Genomic DNA, 20,467 nt, shown 5'->3' on the forward strand with positions numbered 1-20,467 from the left:
AATTTTCTGTTTTCTATTTCTAAAGTTTTATTTATATATTTTTCTCAATTCACTTCACCAACTTAGACTATTGTGTTCTGATCCATCACATAAAATTCAGATTAACAAAACACTGAACTTAAGGCTGTAATGCAACAAAACACGGAAAAAGTCAAGGGGGTAAATACTTTTGCAAGGCATTGTATGCACTCATGAAACTGGAGAATAAAATTGTTTTGTGTAGGTCTCATCATTATGTCTAGTTCTATGTTCCTCATGTTGTTCAGAATATAGTATCCTCATGGTATGGAATAGTATTGTGAAATAAGTACATTTAAACCTATGACACCAGTTTCACACTTCCATTCATAGCTTCTGCAAATTGTTCCGGCAAAGAACAATCTGCCAGAAGTCTTTGGATAAGGCATTGCTAAATGTTATTGAAATGCCTGCTGGCCCCAATAATTATAATGAGGTCTAGAGGAGATCTGTTCATTACCCAGCAAATATTCTGAGATTCGTCCAGACAAAATACGCTGCAATGGAAGTGTGAAAGAAGTTCAACACAAATATTTGACATGGAGCTCACGAACAAGAACATATTATACAGATTCTAAATATGATGGCAATGCATTCCCATGGAGATATTTTTTTTATAAGGGGTTTACATTTGTTGTGTTTATTCTCTAGTTACATATAATTCATTTTATTGTAGTCTTTAATGCGCAATGGGACTATTGTAATGCACAACATTGAACCTTATAATTGTAAAGGTAATTTATATATATAAAAAAAGTAAGTAGAGTTCAATTAAAAGCAATCAATACTTGATCAAACAGTGATAGGACAGTATTTAAAACATTTTAGCTAGAGGGACCTATCATTCTTCAATATCCCATGACATTATATACAAAACAAAAATAAATGTGCATACAGTCTACATAGATATTTACATATAGAGGACATACAGTATTGCAAATTACTGTATTTGAACAAGATGAAATACAAATGGGATGAGTTACTTGTTAAACACGCTTTTTATGGGACCTTATGGCTGAGGTTGATTGTAGATACTGGGGATCTCTGCCTTAGATCATTAAGTTGTTTATAGTCTATAGAACTTTCAGAGTGATATTAACCTACTGAATGTATCATACTTTTAAAAGTAACCATATAGAATGAATATACTTTGAATTAGAGAAAGACCAAAATCTACAGCCTTTTCAGAGCAATTGAAGTACTTTTCATTCAGATTAAATTTGCAGTAATTCACTTATCTCTACTTTCTACTTTAGCTATAAACAGAATCTTACCCTGTTGAATGATAAATCTGTACTAAATCACATAAAGTAGCTTATGAAAATAACTTTTTTTTTCCAGCCCAGTGTGCTATACTAAACTGAAAAAGAACCTGAATGCTACAGTGGTGTTTATATTTTCTCAATTTCATTTTCTGTATTCATTTGAATCATTGGAATTTACAAATTAATGACATACCTACCATTGAGACAGGACACTACTCCTATGGGACTAAGAACTGCTTGCAATGATATGTTACTTACAGCTGCTAGTATGGTGAGCTCATTCGATAAAGACAGACAGACTCTATTGATCTTATGAATTATGTACAAATCTATCCCCCCAGAGGTCGCTGCATACAGAACAAAAATGGATCAAGCCACTGTATCTAAACAGATATATCATGCAATTATTCAGCAAAAAATGTTTGACCTAAAGGGTTTGATTAGTGGTTAACTTTTTCATATATATGGATTATGGGGGGTTAAAATGAAAAATAAGTCATACTGACCCTTATCAATCTCCTACCACTGCTGTTTCAAAGTTTCTTATGTCCCCATTGCTCTGCACTTCCTGGATCCAGCAAACACACCAAAAATACCAATAATTTACCATAGTGCTGACCAATCCCCTGCCAATTTCATGGCATTTTCAGTCTGTCAGTTAGGAAGTGGAAAATAACAAGGACCAGAGCAGTGATGGAAAGGTAGACATGTGGAATTGATGAGGGTGATTATAGCTTGTTTATTATTTTTAACCCACGATAGCTTGCATTTTTTTGTAGTTCTTTTGGAAGAGCTTTGCTAGAAGGTCCTATGATGTCAGTGTGCACAACTGTACACTGGTGATAACCTGTTGTTTATCAAGTAACTGACAAATTATAACAGACAATGATCTCCATGACAAGAACATATAATGAGTCAAAGTTAAATTCATTAATATAAGGTTAGGTAATATACTGTATAATTGATGGAAGAGGCTGTAGTTTAGGCCATAGTAATAACTTTTACTACCAATACTTTGCAATTAGTTTGCTATGTTTTAACAATAATACTTAACTATAGTTAACTGTCATCTAGCATATACTGACTTCGAATTATCATTTGTGCAGGTAGATCAAGAGGCATCCAAACCGTCTTTAATATCTTAAAGGGAATGTCCAACCTATCCAAAAGACATCCAGTATTAGAAGCCCTTACATAGTGTTCCTACAAATATATTGCTACTGTAAAAACATTACTTAATAAAATCTATTATATTCTGTACATTCTTTTGTTTATGAGAATTCTGCATTTAATGCTACATTTTTACATTACTGAAATTGCAATAAAATTGTTTAAATAATGATAATGAACTTCTTCTGTCTTAAGGTGTATCAGGTTTGCTAGATTAATCAAGTATGGATCAAAAACACAATGCAGAAATAGTAGTGGTACAGTAATTTATCTATAATGTCTACAAACCATTTACAATTAAACAAAAAAGTCTTAATCCTTAAGGCAAGCAAATCTATTCACAATTTTAATAATGGACAAGGATTGTTAATAGTTTTATGTACTACAATGATCAAACTGAATAAAATATTAACCCAACATTTTCAATTTTTGTGTTTTTGTTTTTTAGTCTCTGCCTAACATTTTAATTTTCCATACATATAGACATATAAGGGCTTGTTTTTGTAAGCCAAGTTTATTTTCTAATGGCACTATTTAATATTGCATACAATGTAGTGGGAAGCTGGAAAAAATTCTATGGAGTGAAATTGAAAAAAGTGCAATTCTGCTATAATTTTATAGATTTTTTTTTTTATTGTTCTCTATGCGGTAAAACTGACCTGTTCTCTTCATTTTCCAGTTCAGTATGATTACATTGATACCACATTTGTATAGTTGTTATCTTATATAAAAACAAACTTTTTTTGTTTTGCATTACCATATTCTGCCTCCCCATAACTTGTTTATAGTTATGTCTGTGGAGCTCTCGGAGAGTTATAGTATTATACATTATGTATGACTTTTTGACCACTTTTTATTTTATTTTTTAGGTGATGAAGTAACAAAAAAGCTAATCTGATTTTTTTTTTTCTATAACAGCATTTACTGTATGGGATAAATATGCTTATGTTTTAATAGTTCAAGTGTTTGGAGATATGATGGTGCAAATAATAAATTTTTTAATGTTTATTTCCCCAGGACCACAGCTCTTCCAAGGAAAGCCTCCATGGTCATGGCATCTGGAGGGTTAAACATCTGAATATGGCAATATTGCTTTGTTCAGGAACTGGGCTATGTTTAAAGATCAGACCTCTCCTGTACATGTATGGCAGAGGTCAAGAAGAATTTAAAGCAAAATATTTAAATTTGGATTTATGTATTTTAATATATTATTGTCAACCAATATCATAGTATGATGTCATGTCTAGCTTGATGTTCTTGAATTTTAATGCATGAGCCATATTGTGAAGACTGCAGTTTTTTGATTGTAACTGTAATAAATAATATACAATATTCCCATATCAAAAACATTTGACATATAATTGCAGTTTTATCCAAATCTGTACAAATATCAGTCTAAGATTTTGTTCCATTTTAGTACATCACCCTAAAATTGCAGGAAACTATGTTTATAGTATCAGAACATTATAAAAAAAAATATTATAAATGTAAAAACAGTTTTACTTACATGGGAAACAAAAACATTGCAATGCTAACCACATAAGCTGATAGAATAAATATTGTATATTTATATACAGAAAAAAAATCTGGTGTTACAAGGTGAAATATAAACAAAATAAAGTGAAAATATTTGTATTGATACATTTTCAGTAAAAAAAAATCTAAGTAAGGACTCTTGCATACGATTGCATGCCCTCCTAGATTTACAGTCCATGAGCTGGCCATATGTCCCAAAGCAGCACTGATTGTGCGCATGGGAGCACACAGCATTGCATATTACAATGAGGCTATGGATTTCGGGTCGCCTGCTGGGCTGTTGTCCCACACTCATAATATCATATGAGTGCGGGACAATAGTCCCAAGGGTGGCCTGATGTCCACAGCATCTTTGCAATCTATGATTCTGTGTGTTCCCGTGCACACGATCAATGCCGCTTCGGGACATATGGCCACTCACGGACCGTATATCTCGGAGGGAATATGGTTGTGTGCAGTAGGTCTAAAACAAACATTTCAGTGATTATTTATGGTTTAATATGCCTATAGTTTGTAACTTTGCATGCAAGTAAGCCAACAGTAAAAACAGGAAAAATGATACCACTATGAATTCTATAATATAATTAAAAAAAAAAACACATGCCTTCTGAATCAGTATATCATAAATAAAACATAATGATCAACATGCAGTCAGAACAGAAAGACGAGCTTTACCACTAATAGATTCTCAAATTTGTACTTAAAAAATAAAAGCATTGCAAATATCAATCAAAAAAGAAAAATAATACCCAACCTAAACATTAAGCTAATAAAAAAATGGTCATGTGTTGTTTTTTGGTTATGTTCATGTTATCTTTCACTTGTGCAATGGAGTCTATAGCATTCCCACAAAAGTAATTGGCTTAATGTTTGACAGTGCCATGACAGCTATACTTGAATCTGTTTTCATCCACAAGGTCTATCAGCTGTCTGCTATTTTGAATAGCTGCTGAATGGGTTATAATTGGCCATAAAACATACCAGAATTCCTGACAGAACGGAAAAACCCTAAATGTCAACAAGGCCGAATAGATTCAACTAGCATAAGTCTAATGATTAAATTAACTTTAACATTGTTGGAAGAGTATTTATCTTCCATTTCTTATGGATATAACTAGAGAGTTAACAAGAATTGTTGGTATGTTGTCTATGCATTGAATAGCAGATACATTACTTTCTAGCTAAAATATATGCTTAAAAAGCAAATTTAATACGTACCTACCAATACTATTGGTACACTATATCTTTTTGTATACATATCATTTGATACAGTTTTTTCTGTATCCTTGGCACGCCTCTTTTTTTTATAACTTATAAAAAAAAATAACAACAAATTTTAACAAAATAACAAATTAACTTTAATATTTTAATGTGACTATATACAAATATAACACTGATTTTTTTTTTTAAATGCATTAATTATAGATAAAAGTTGCAAATGCATTATTTATTTTAAGATAATAGATCTATGGCAAATAATGTTTACTTCTAAAGTAAAACCTATAAAATATTTACCATTGATTACCATAATTTAAGAACTTAACCTACATGAAGATTTAAAAATATTTTAAGGATAGGTTCACATTAGAGAGTCACATTTAGAGTGAATCGTTTCTAATCAAATTGAATTCCACTTGAACTTCCAAAAATTCAGGTCACTTCTGAACCTGAAATTTTGTTGATTTGATTTGGGCAAATTTCTCAAAATGGCATCAACTATTTTTCACATGAGAAGAAGGATGAACATGAAAGATCATGAAAAAGGCAAACATTTTTCATATCACTTTTAAATAATAAATCTTGCAATATGTTTTATTTTTAGACAAACTGTTACATTTACCCATAGCTATATATGTATTTGTCCTGTTATTCAGTTTGTTTATTAATTTATTCAGAGTTGGACCCAAACAGAATCACCCAACCTATTTGGATAAATCATATTCAAATCAAATTTCATGAAATTCATTCATCACTAGTTGAAACTAATGAGGATTAGATTACTTCATGTTTTGGTCATATAGTTAGGATCTGGTTCTTCTTTGCGAATCCACAGAAGTAACATACTCTTCATGTTTTTTTTTATATTTTACTAAACCATAACAGGGTCTCTTAGTACTGTCATATAACATGTTACATCATCAAGGGCTGCTTTTTATGCACTACTTTTGGTATAAGAATTCCAATAGCAATTCTACTATTAAAAATAAAATAAAAATACATTCCAGGAGTAATGAGTAACAACTATTATTTTGGAATTAAGCAAAGTGTATTCAATGTATATCATGATTCATACTTTACTGTATATTATACAATGTTCTTCTGTTAACATTCATGTAAGGCTTTATGCACATGTTCATGTCAGTATTTTATTCTGCCAACAACTGGTCCACCAAATAGGCTCCTATCAATAGAAAGGATTATTCTTGTCTGCAATATGGACAAGATCACATGGATCCACCAAAAATATGGATGTGTAGATGGTCCCTTAGAAATTTCTGTGTCACTGTGCTATTAAAAAAAATGCAGGATAGCATATAGATAAAAAAATATGGTCATGTGCATGAGACCTAAGCATATAAACAAAACACACATCGGTCTATACAGTTCATAGTAGATGGACAGCATGTGCATTTTTTGTACTCAGTCCTTGTCCACACTGTGTAGAATTATTATAATTTTTTTTGCCCTCTAATAAGCATGGCATTTAAAGGCTCAATTGGTTCAATTGATGGAGGCCTGACAATTAAGAACTTCACTAACTGCTAGAATGCAGTTGCAGCACTGTGTATCCTTCATGTTGGTTCCATGTTATGTCCTCTTGATGGTATGATGTTGGTTTCATGTTGAGTCCTCATGGACAACAGTTGGCCATAATTAGCGTTGAGCGAAGTTATGGAAAATTCTATTTGGCCACTTCACCAAATTTTACAAAAAAATCGCTGTGATAAATTTCTTTGTCATGAGGAACATTTCTTTGTAAAAAGTGGGTGCAATGACAGGTAATGACAATAGCGTTGTTTCCCGTCATAGTACCCCTTAGATGCCGCGTTCATCGCTGACCGCAGCATCTGACTTTAATATTTAGGCCTATAATTAAAAAAAAATCATACTTACCTCATCCATTTGATCACGAAGAGCCCACCACTGCCATCTTGATTGAAGATCCACCGTGAAATCCCATACAACCTCGCATGGGATTTTGTGCAAGATCTTCAATCAAGATGGCGGTGGCATGCTCAATCTTCTAAAATGGATGAGGTAAGCATAATAGTTTTATTTCTTTTTTTGCCTCATTTTAATGAAAATGGATTTGGCTTTGTGGCAAATCAAATTTTTCCTGAAATTCGGATTTAAGTCCACTTCGTGAACTGTTGAGGTGGCAGGAATTTAAATGTCACAATGCTTCTTTATAGTAATTGCAGAAGTGACCTCTTGAAATGCATTCATTGTCTGTACTGAAAAAGCCCTTTCAAGAATTCCTTCTTTCTTCAGAGATTATTCCAGGTTTCGGAGTGGCTGTACTAATGATGATTTGTGTGCTCAAAGACACCTCATTTGTGGTGGGATAAAAATGTCAGGCATTTTTGCTTCCATTTTGATGCATTTCTTGTGGAACTGTATTATAAAATGTTATTTAGCTATTTCTGAATGTTATGATTTTAACATAAATGTAAAATAGACACAGTACATAATATTATTAGCATTCATTTCTAGCTTTGTACAGATTTTTTTCTAAGACTGAATATTATGTAATATAGCATTACAATTGAGCAGTCATTAAAGGGTATCTTTTGTTTAGTTGCTATACATGAATATTAATAAATCTTAACATGTGAAAACACTGTGGGATTGTAAAAGCAAATGGATTGAGATTATATAGGATAAGTAGAATACAAAAAACAAATAAAAAAATGTATGTTCCCATACATGCAGCCATGCACCTGTTATGGGGACTCTGGAAAGTCCCAGTAAGGTTGGCTACATCGATTATACTGTATGAATGCTGGTATTAACTAGAGATGAGCGAATCAAAGCTGACAAAGTGGAATTCGATCCAAATTTCTGGAAAAATTTGATTCACGACAAAGCTGAATTTCTTCTTGCTTCATGGTAACAAATCACATTTATTCCTAAAATGGCTGCTGAACGTGTGAGGACATGGAGAAAGGAACTCTGGGAAGGCAGGAAGAACCAATAATGCTTTGCAGGCAGCCAATCAGCAGCCAGCCAGCCCTGTGATGTCACATCCATATAAATAGTTGCAGACATCTTAGATTCTGCCATTTAACAGTGTTCTTAATGCAGGGAGAGATGTCAGCAGGTGCTAGGGACAGTGTTAGAAAAAACACCATTGTCCTAAAAAAATTATTTACAAGTGCAAGGAAATATTATTCCAGGTGTAGGGAAAGGATGGGGAGGAATCATTTTGCAACATTTATGTTGTATAGGGTTCAGTAGGGGAGGTTACAGCCTGGGTAATAGAAAAAAATCTGATTACACCTTGCTGCACTGACTGGGGATCCAAAATGCAATTATATGGCTCTATAATTCCAGCAAACCATTGTTCTTATTAGGGTGCAAGTGCTGTTTGATTCAGGCATTAACAGTGTTTATTACAAGGAAATATTTATATGTCTTATTTGCCCTTGTGCTGTGCAGTTATATATTCTAAAGCATTTTTTGGCTAGTATTAGTGGGAATAAAAGGGCTTATCAGCTGTTGTGTGGTGAAGTGCTAAAATTACAGCCCTTTTTGGTGTGTATGAGCAGAAAAAATAAAATATATTTGCCGATCAGCGGTGCAGTTATCTGTTCTAAAGCCTTTTGTGGCGTGTATTAGTGGAAAAAGAAAAATATATATCTTCCGGTCAGCAGTACATTTATCTGTTTTATAGCCTTTTGTGGTGTGTATTAGTGCAAAAAAAATATATATATATATATATATATATATATGTTTGCCTATCAGCGGTGCAGTTATAGGTTTTAAAGCCTTTTGTGGCATGTATTAGTAAAAAAAATAATAATAATAATATTTGCCTGCCAGCAGTACAGTTATCTGTTCTAAAGTGGAAAAACAAAAAATATATTTGCTGGTCAGCGGTGCAGTTATATGTTTTAAAGCCTTTTGTAGAGTGTATTATTGGAAAAACAAAAAAATATTTACAGTTACGGTGAGAAACAGAAGTATTTAAACAACCTGCGATTTTGCAAGTTCTCCCACTTAGAAATCATGGAGGGGGTCTTAAATTCACTTTGTAGGTGTATTCCCACTGTGAGAGACAATAAAAAATTAAAATAAAAATAAGGAAATCACATTGTATAACATAAGGATTTGAACACCTGAGAAACTCAGTGTTAATATTTGGTGCAGAAGCATTTGTTTGCAATTACAGAGGTCAAACGTTTCCTGTAGTTCTTGACCAGGTTTGCACACACTGCAACAGTTATTTTGGCCCACTCCTCCACACAGATCTCCTCTAGATCTGTCAGGTTTCAGGGCTGTCACTGAGCAATATGGAGTTTCAGATCCCTTTAAAGATGTTCTATTGGATTTAGGTCTGAAGACTGGCTAGGCCACTCCAGAACCTTGATATGCTTCTTACGGAACAACTCCTTTGTTATCCTGGCTGTGTGTTTTGGGTTGTTGTCATGTTGGAATACTCAGCCATGACCCATCTTCAATGCTCTGACTGAGGGAATGAGGTTGTTGCTCAAAATCTCACAATAAATTTCCCCATTCATCCTCTCCTTAATACAGTGCAGTCGTTCTGTCCCCTATGAAGAAAAGCACCCCCAAAGCATGATGTTACCACCCCCATCCTTCACAGTAGGGATGGTGTTCTTGGGATGCAACTTATCCTTCTTTTTCCTCCAAACATGATGAGTGAAGTTTAGACCAAAAAGTTCTACTTTAGTCTCATCTGATCACATAACTTTCTCCCTTGCCTCCTCTGGATCATCCAGATGGTCATGGATCGCAACTTTAGACGGGCCTGGACATGTTATGACTTGAGCAGGGGAACCTTCCGTGCAATGCATGATTTGAAACCATGACGGCATAGTATTCTACTGACAGTGACCTTTAAATCTGTGGTCCCAGCTCTCTTCATGTCATTGACCTCCCTTGCAGTTCTGCGCTGACTCCTCACCTTTCTTATCATCAGTGATACATCTCGAGGTGAGATCTTGCATGGAGCCCCAGTACGAGGGAGACTGAAAGTCGTCTTTAGCCTCTTCCATTTTCAAATAATTGCTTTAACAGTTGATCAATTTTCACCAAGCTGCTTGGCAATTGCCCCGTAGCCCTTCCAAGCTTTGCGGAGGTCCACAATTTTGTCTCTGGTGTCTTTTGACAGATTTTGGTCTTGCTCATGGTAGAAGTTAGGCTCTGACTGACTGTGGGGTGGACAGGTGTTTTTAAAGAGCTCACGCAGGTGCTACTAAGTTAGATTAATAAATGGCGTAGAGGTGGACATTTTAAAGGCACAACTAACAGGTCTTTGAGAGACAGAATTCTTGCTGTTTCTCAGGTGTTCAAATACATATGTTCAGCAGTGCAAGACAAATGAACGATTCCTTGATGAGACGTGGTGCCTAGATCTCACGGCCACATGAGCCTAGTGGGGGTGAAATGAAAGAGGAGGAGTAGGGGGAGGAGGACTTTGGAGCACAGGCAATGTGTAGTGAAACACAACCAGAAGAGCTACAGGGCGATGCGGAAAATGAGACAGAAGACCCGCACACACCGTGGCAGTATGCAGTGGAGATGGAGACAGGGAGTCCCTCCGAGTCATTTGCACAAGTGGCCTGCTGAATGCTCACTTGCTTGCTAAGTGACAGCCAAATTGTCACCATTCGGCAGAGGGATGACTTCTGGGTCTCCACCTTGTTGGACCCTCACTACTGGTCCAGAATGGTGCCTTTTGTACACCTTTTGTACACCCACCAAACTAAACTACTACAGAGACATCCTATGTAGTCAGTTGGCAGCTGCATATCAGCCCCATCATCCATCCTCTCACAGGTCTGACGGGGGGTCCTCTGTGCTCACACTCCACTGCCATGGCTGGGGAGGGGTGGGGTGGCAGGAGAAGTACCAGCTCCATCAGCAGCAGCCTGAGTCTAGAGTCGCTGATGAGTAACTTTATTCACCTGCATAGTGAAGAAACTACTCACCAGCAGCAGCTAGACCTGGAGCAGGACCTGAACCAGCAGGTGGTGGCATACTTGGACAGCACCCTGCTAACCCACATTAGAGATCCACTTGGCTACTGGGCAGCTCAACTGGATTTGTGGCCGCAACTGGCCAAGTTTGCCCTTGAAGAGCTGTCCTGCCCGGCCAGTAGTGCGGCATCAAAGCAGGTGTTAAGTGCAGCGGGGGCTATAGTTACCCCAAGACAATCTCATCTGTCGACCCAAAATGTGGAGAGACTGACCATTGTCAAGATGAATCAGGCATGGATCAGCCAAGATTTCCACCCACCAGTACCTCCTGCATCAGACTAGATCATTCATGGTGCCACACCAACACTTTGACAAAAGAGACTGGTTTATTTTGAATACCTGTCTCAGCTACTATTCTGATGCTGCCACCTCCACACTAAGTCAACTTGCCACTCTGTGGCTTCCTCATGCTACTGCCACCTCCACTCTATGTCACCTTGCCATTTTGTGGTCTCCTCATGCTGCTGCCACCTCTACACTATGTCACCTTGCAACTCTGTGGTCTCCTCATGTTGCTGCCACCTCCACACTATGTCACCTTGCCACTCTGTGGCCTCCTGATGCTGCTTCCACCTCCACACTATGTCACCCTGCTACTCTGTGGACTTCTCATGCTGTTCCCACTCTCCCCACTGTATGACTGGGCCACTATTTTGCCTTTTTGTCTGGCTGACTTCATCATTTTTTACTCTTCTTCTGATCTGTCAGAAGGAAAGAAAAATGAGACACAGAATGGATCCTGTCTGTGTAGCAGCTGTAAGGCCTGTATGGCCCCATCAGAACTTCTGGTTCCGGCGCCGACATGGTAGGTGGCAAGTAAGTGCTGCTACAGTCCCGTACGCTTAAAACCTAATATATCCCCATGATACTATGAAGCTGATCGGCCAGAAACTACACCGGTAGCGGAGGCTTTGTATGGATCGATACCTGAAAGTAATGGGGAGCAAATCCAGAGGAAAAACGCAATCGAAAGGCGCCAAGCCAGAGGCTGATGTTCCAAAGATGGCGGAACCGGCTGTATTCCTACCTGATGAGGAGGAAACTCCTCAATTCGCTGATAGCCAAGACACTGGTGCAGAGGGTAAAGATGACCAGACACCCCAAGTGGACTACAAAAGGCTGGCCTTGGAGGTTGCTAATCGTATATTACCCGATCTGCAGGAGTCCCTGTCCACTACGGTGGCGGCATCTTTTGCTGCTTTACAGAACGAAGTGGCGCAAAATGCAGAGCAGCTTGAGACGGTCGAAAATGAGGCACAGTCACTACAGATGGAGGTTTCAGCACTCCAACAGCAATTTCAAGCAGCCACCGGGGACAATAAAAAGCTATGGGAAAAAATTGATGACCTAGAAAACCGGTCTAGGAGGAATAATCTCTGCATAATAGGTCTCCCTGAATCCATATCTGGGAAAGAACTGCATCAAATATGCGAGCGAGACCTGCCGGAATCATTAGGCCTTCAGATGAACTGTAAAGCCGAAAGAGTGCACAGAGTGGGACCAGCGAGAGGCCCGCCAGATAATCGGAGGACAGAAGACAACAGATCCCAGAGACCAAGACAGGTCATAGTGAGGTACCTGGACTATTATGAAAAGGCCTAGATATTGCGCTTGTACAAGAGCCGGTCAAGAGACCTGGAGTTAAGGGGCCACCGCATTCTGATTTTTGGAGACTTCTCAGCTGAGATCACGAGACGCCGCAGAGCCTTCCCAGAGATTTGCTCGGCACTATACCAACAGAAGAGGAAGTTTGCATTGATGTATCCGGCAATTCTGAAGGTCTTTCGTGCGGATGGTCAGGTGGACATTTATAACAGTCCTGAGGAGGCCAAGGACTTGCACGAAGAAACTTTGAGCCGCGGCAAGCAGAATCAAGGGGATAACATCGTGCGCAGGAGGCTACCATCACCGTGGCACTCTCCCCCGGTAGACAGAGGAAACGCATCACACCCGAAAGACCAGCGGCAGAGACTGCAATCGGGACGTGAGACCTGACGTGGAGTTTATTCTACTGTATCTTTCATTATAAGTCAGGAGAAAGTAAGAGGGATGTCAGTTATATGTTAACTAGTTATCTGTTACTCGTCACTAGAAATATGCGCATTTGAGATCTGAGTTTTCCATGTCAGATTACCAGTAGTGCGATTTATCATCGTAAGTTGACACTCACTCTGCTATGACTGTCATTGTTTTATAGAAGCGTGGGACACAAGAAGGAGATGTGCATTATGTTATGTATTTATTTTCATACGTTGCATGCTAACCCTACTAGGTCGGGAATAAGTGAAGTCTGTGATTCTGAGAGGGTCAGAAGAGGTTGGGTACCTAATGATGTCCCATAGGGGCGGGTGCATTGTTTTAGGTTGGAAGAGGGGGGGGGTTGTTATTGTTATCACTACAGCTCTTTTCAAGAAGGTCTGATGGAGAGCCAGACTCGAATATTCCCCTATGAAATCTGACAAGTTAGACATCAAACTGCAAGTAAATGGTTAAGGTTATATCCTGGAATGTAAAGGGGCTGAGATCCCCTCAGAAACATCTAATGATATTAAGACATCTAAATAGGCTAGGGGCTGACATTGCTCTATTACAGGAAACTCATTTAGGTAAGGAAGACTTTCACATGATGTGAAAGCTATGGGTTGGGGAGGTCTACGGTTCTAAAGCATGTAAACGTTAAGCTGGGGTACTGATATTGATCCGGAAAAACCAAGGCTGGCAGGTGTCTTCACATTCTTGTGACAAGGAAGGAAGAATAATTCAGCTCACCGTGCAATCCATGGGGAAAAATGTGATAGTTTACAATATATATGGCCCTAATGATCATAGCGACAAATTTTACAGAGCTGTCTCAGAGAGGCTGCTAGGAGATCAGACAGCTGACAAGATAGTCGGGGGGGATCTAAATGTGCTGGCAGATTGGGGAGAGGACAGAAGAACAGACAGGAATGTTGCCCCTGCTAAAAGACGCGAAACGCATGTTTTATCAGAATTCATGTCAGCTTTAGGACTGGTAGACGTTTGGAGGTCACTAAATCCGGAGAGACGCGAATATACACATTTCTCTTTAGTACACAAGTCATGGTCTCGTATAGATTACTTATTAGTCTCAAGAACTTTATTCGGGAGATGTGAGTATACTACTATAGAGGATATTTTGATATCAGATCATGCCCCGATTACTATTGGGATACGGGATCACGCACCTAGAGGAACGGATTACATATGGCGCTTCCCTTCGGATTTATATGAAAATACAGATTTCCATAATTTACTGATGGGATGGTGGGATGAATATATCAGCATTAATGATCAACCCGACAACGCCCAGTTAACTTGGGATGCAGGGAAAGCTGTATTGAGAGGAAGGCTGATTTGAATGGATAGAGTCTTAGATAGGGTGGGACTGACGGGGAATTTTAGAACTGTCCTGCGGGTACTATATGCCAATCCCACAGCCAGAATCCATACACCAGGTTTTCTCTCCACTGCATTCCCAATAAACAAGGGAACGAGACAGGGTTGTCCTCTCTCACCGTTACTCTTCAACATAGCCCTAGAACCGCTGTCCTGTTACCTAAGTGAGACCAAAGAAATAGAAGGAATAAAAGTAGGCTCCAAAGAAATAAAACATGCTCTGTATGCGGATGATCTACTGGTGTTTTTGGCAGAACCCCAGCGAGATCTCCCTCACCTGATAGATAGGCTTTAAAATTTTGGAAGTGCATCCGGCTTTAGGGTTAACGCTGACAAAAGTGAACTTTTGCTGCTCCCACAGGCACGTCGGATTAGGGATTTTGACTACCCAGCTCTTCCGGTGAAAATGGCAAGGAATGCTATCCGATACCTGGGAATCAATATAGGGAAAACCCTGGAATCAATATATTTGATGAACTATCCTCCCTTGATACAGAAAATTCTGGGAGATATAGACAGGTGGTTAAATCTTCCCCTTTCCCTACTGGGCAGATGCCATTTGTTAAAAATGATCAGCTTTGCACGCTTATTGTACCCTATGCAGACAATCCCGTTGTTAGTTAGACATGTAGATGTACAATCTTTAGAATCTGCGTTTCGCTACTTTTTGTGGAAAGGCAACGTCCAAGAATATCACTAGGGAAATTACAACTTCCTAAAGAAAAGGGAGGAGTGAATTTCCCAGATATCAGGAGGTATAACCTTGCCAGCAATCTTAGACATGCCCTGGATTGGCTGACGGGGAGAAGTAGCTACTCAAATTACAAACTGGAGTCGCACTTGGCATATCCTTGGTCCTTTCCGCACTGCTTCACACTAAATATGCCAATTTACCCCAGGTTCTGAAAGGCAGTTTAATCATAAAAGACACTGTGGCCACGTGGAAGGCAGTGAGGAAGGAATATGGGTTGCCTTTTTCACTTTCTAAAAATATGTCTATTTGGGGACACCCCGAGTTTATGGAAGGGAGACTAACCAAACAATTTTGTGACTGGAGAGCCAAGGGAATACGCTTGGTAAGTGATGTGTGGCACAATGCGCACCAAATATGACTTGAATTCCAGTCATTATTTGGCATATCGTCAGGTGTATAGCTTTTTGAAATGTAGGGTAATTGACCTTACTAAAGAATTCCCCACAAATAGGTTTGATCTCCTACGAGGTACGACAACTTCCTCATTATCCCTGTCAGATCTGCAAGCTAGATTACAGGAATCTAGGCATGTGACCTTCCCTACCTAGCCATTCAAAGCGTGGGATAAGGAGCTTGATAGACAAGGAGTCCACGAGAATATTCTGAAGGGGTGGCTATGTTTGAGGAACACGACTCCCAATGAGATATGGCGGGAGACTCAATTCAAAATAGCACATAGGGCGATCTATGGGTTTTACAATACAAGATCAGCGGTTCAGGCGAATAGGATCACACATTGCCCAAAATGCGCGGTAGAGAACTCCAACTTATTCCACGGATTTTGGAATTTCCCGAAGATAGTGGTTTTCTGGACATCTTTTATAAAGTGGTTAAAAGATGTAATGCATATCACGATTTCACTAGCACCGGGTCTACTGCTTTTCCATTTTTATCCCGAGGGCACAAAGATAACACAAATTACCCATGTCTGCATCATTGCGGCAAAAAGGTACATATTGAAGAATTGGCTATCCCAAGCAGTTCCCTCAATTGGAGAGGTCATCATCCAAGTAAAATGGTACTTATACAGGGAGATCTACACGGCAGAACAAGGCACAGAAAAAGCATTACACAAGCTAATGATTAGGTGGAGAGGATTTATTAGCAGTGTTCTGGACCCGGTGGAGATCAAAACAATTATGAATCCTTTGAAACAGACATCCTGGTATTTACTAGAATAGCTGAAGGGCACTCTGGGTGGATTGGAACAATAGGGTCCGAAGGAATGAAGATAGAGATAAATCAATGTCTGGGTTGGATTAGGGGATAAGGAGAGCACTGACTTAGAATACTTTTTTGGGCTTCTTCGAGTTAGGGTGGGAAAGGGTGTTTACACATTTATGTTTACTTAGCATGAAAAGTGTGCAGGATATAAGTATGTCTTTTGACGAGCACAAATGCCGGATTGTGATTTCTATCTATGTATGTAAGACATTGTGAAAATTGGATATATGTATCTTGTACATGCAACAGTTGAATACCGATCTAAATACATTAATAAAAATTTGGTTAAAAAATAAATAAATGAATTGGCTTATGATTGGGTAGCCAAAAGCAGGAGTTGGTACAAAACACAGAAGACATGCAAATATTCCTTTCACGTGTCATCTCTGTTTTGGATCCACTCCAGTTTTTTTTTGGTATTAGCAATACTGATGGATTACTGACCAAATGCTGACCGAGTGAAGGCGGATGCTCCACAAACAGGATCCGTATTTTGGGGGTTATTGTACTGACAGATCAGAGGAAGGGCAAAATAATCATTGACGTTAACACAAACTTACTGCTGACACCCTCTCCACTCTGTCGGAAGACTCTACTTGTATAAGCATTTAATAGAACAGGTTCTGTAGACATCTATGTGGAATCAGTTGACGACGTTGTAAAAGGAATGCACTTTTTCTTTGTGCTAACATCGACCTGTAAGGCTGAGTTCATACTAGAGTTATTTGGTCAGTTTTGGCCATGTGACTGCCCAAATAAGTGAAGTGTGCAGTGATTCTAAGTGTGATGCCTGTCATCTGCATGTCATATGGACGCACAATATTTTTTCACTACTAAATCAGACTCTGCATGTTACTGCAAGGCACAGAGTTCTACACCACTTAAAATGTCTCTGCAGCCAGGAAATAGCCTTTAAAAATAAAAATAAAAAAAATTGCCGCAATTGTATTTGGATCGAATCAAATATATATATTTTTTTAATTGGCGAACCGGTGAATCAAATTTTTGAAAAATTAGCTCATCTCTAGTATTAACCTGTGTAGGGATATCCCCTCCACAGACCTTAAAATAAAAGCATGCACATGTTTGAGAAATCAACTCAATGATAGAGAAGAAAGGGATAAAAGCCTTAAGTTACCCAGTCTAGGTGGGTTGGAGTGCAGGAGAACAGGGGCCATTTTTTTATTTTTTTTCCTATGAGCCTTCTTTCCCCCGTGTACTCATAGTCACAAATATATCTTATATTGATTAAATTGAGCTACACATTAAAATTTTTCCTTAAATGTGTTTTTCCAGAAGTACCGTACAATATTGATGACCTATCCTCAGGGCATCAATATCTGATCTCTGGGGGTCTAACTTCTGTGGTCACTTCCAATCAGCTGTTTGAAGAGATCAGGATAAGCATGCTGCACCCTCTTCCTAAGCCAGTGATCTCACATCATAAAGCACTATGGTATGCTATGAGGAGGCCACAGTGCGCAGAGCTGAACAGTATTGGTGTCGGGTGTCAGGCTCCCACAATCAGATATTGATAATCTCTCCTCAGAAAAGGTTATCAATATAGTACCCCAGGAAAACTTTTTAAGGCTACTTTCACACTTTCGCTTTCCCTTTCCACTATTGAGATCCGTCATAGGATCTCAATAGTGTGTGGGGGGGGGGGGGGACATTTCTGCTTTGTCCCCATTCATTGTCAAGGGGACAAAACTGAACTGAAAGAAATGGAATGCACCAGAATGTATTCCGTTCTGTTTGGTAGCGTCCCCATCGCGGACAGAATAACACTGCAAGCAATGTTTTTCTGTCCATGATGTGCTGCGGAGCAAGATAGATCCGTCCTGAGACACAATGTAAGTCAATAGGGACGGATACGTTTTCTCTGACACAATAGAAAATGGATTGTTCCCCCATTGACTTTCAGTGGTATTTATGACCGATCCGTCATGGCTATTTTAAAGATAATACAACCAAATCCGTTCATAATAGATGCAGATGGTTGTGTTATCAGAACAGAAGCGTTTATGCTGATCCATGATGGATCCAGAAAAAAACTCTGGTGTGAAAGTAGCCCAATACAGAAAAATTAACAGGAATGTCACTATACAGGATTGAATGACATAACAATGTTATGGCACCTGTTGTACAGAGCTGTAATAGGGTTGGCATAGAGATATTTTTTCTTCAAATGCCTCAAATTATACAGAAGCATTTAGATGTTTTCTTTTTGGAATATGTACGCATAGGAAATAAAAAAATGATTATTATGATGAACAAGCAATCATATTTACAAATATTTTTCCACCACCTATGGACTTAATCATTTGCACATTTCTATCCTAATGTTAATCATTTTTCAACTGATAAAATGACATAGCTGTGAGATATAATTAAGTCCAATATATAAATGCATTCACTTTTTTAAATATTGCAAAAGTTAAAAAATGGAAAGGTTAACACTAACACCCACTAAGCATTATTGGTGCTTTCTCATTTGAGAAAATGTGTGGGAGATGTACAGTATTAACTTCCTACATTTAGCTAAAATGTCAAGTTTGATAATATTTGTATTTATAGTCATGGATTTATCAGTACCATCATAGAGGCAGACCATGCAACTATTATGGGGCCCATGGTAAAAGGAGGCTGAACTACTGTACTTTCAACCAATAGTCACAAACAAGGGTAATTCATTCCATATACATTTTATATCTTCATTCATGTTCGATACTAGCTATATAAATTCATATGTTAGCTTCCTCTCATAGTGACTACAAGCATCCAACATATTCTATTTATAATATATGTTTTTTATTACTATGTTTTGTTTATCAATACAAAAAATGTAACTTTTAAGAAAGTTTCTTTTTTGGGGATTTCTTAGCAAGCCCCTGTCCAGAATATGTATTTTATGTAACATTTCATGGCACCACACATATAACTTTTGAGGTTTAAATTCAAAGGTAATCAAGGCAAATAAAAATCTACAAAAGAGACTCTAGAAGAACTCTTCATTGGTAATGCTCTGCGCAAATATGAATCATTTATGGTGAAATAGCTTCCTACATAAAGTACTATTCACATACAACAGAAACCTAACATTTAAGGGTGCAAGTTTTAAGAACTTAGACTACTTAGATCTAATAATCCAACATGTTAAAAATATTTATATTACCAGTCCTAAAATAATTAGATTTTGGGTGATTTATTTTGCAAAGGGAATGCTTCTATTTGGACACCATTTTTTAAGAAATATTTTAGTTTTAATATGTCTGTGTATTTCATAATTTTCTGTATGGTTATCGTCTGAGAAGCATTTCAAAGCATAAAAAAAAAATGTTTAATATCTATAGCAAGGGTTGAGCAAATTCCACACTGTTGTATTGCAAATTCACAGTCATCCTATTTCTATAGTTTTTAAAAATTTTAGGTGAACATCACTTACAATGCAATTCAGAAACCTCGCTAACCCCTTAATTAGTCTATAGTAAAATTTTCTTTGTGTCTAAATCTATTTGTGGTCATACAGTAATGGTTATCACATGATATACCATTATTTACAGTATCGCAATGTAATTAACCATCTAATTAATGCATATCTCTGCAAACTATAAGTGGCATATATGAAGAACAGGATACATCTGTAAACTGCTATATATTTTACCACCAAGCAATCTGACAAACTTGAGGTCAAGTTTCATATTTTCAGTTTCAGAAACAAGATTAGTAGATACCTCTTATACTGTACAACCAAAACATTGGAACCGTGGCATCAAGCATAGGCCTCCTCTAGTTTTCTTATTTTAGCTATGTTTCATAAGCAAACCTTCAATTTCCTTAAGACAGAGGCAATATGGCAA

This window comes from Bufo gargarizans, chromosome 2, assembly GCF_014858855.1.
Source record: "Bufo gargarizans isolate SCDJY-AF-19 chromosome 2, ASM1485885v1, whole genome shotgun sequence".
In the NCBI taxonomy this organism is placed as follows: domain Eukaryota; kingdom Metazoa; phylum Chordata; class Amphibia; order Anura; family Bufonidae; genus Bufo; species Bufo gargarizans.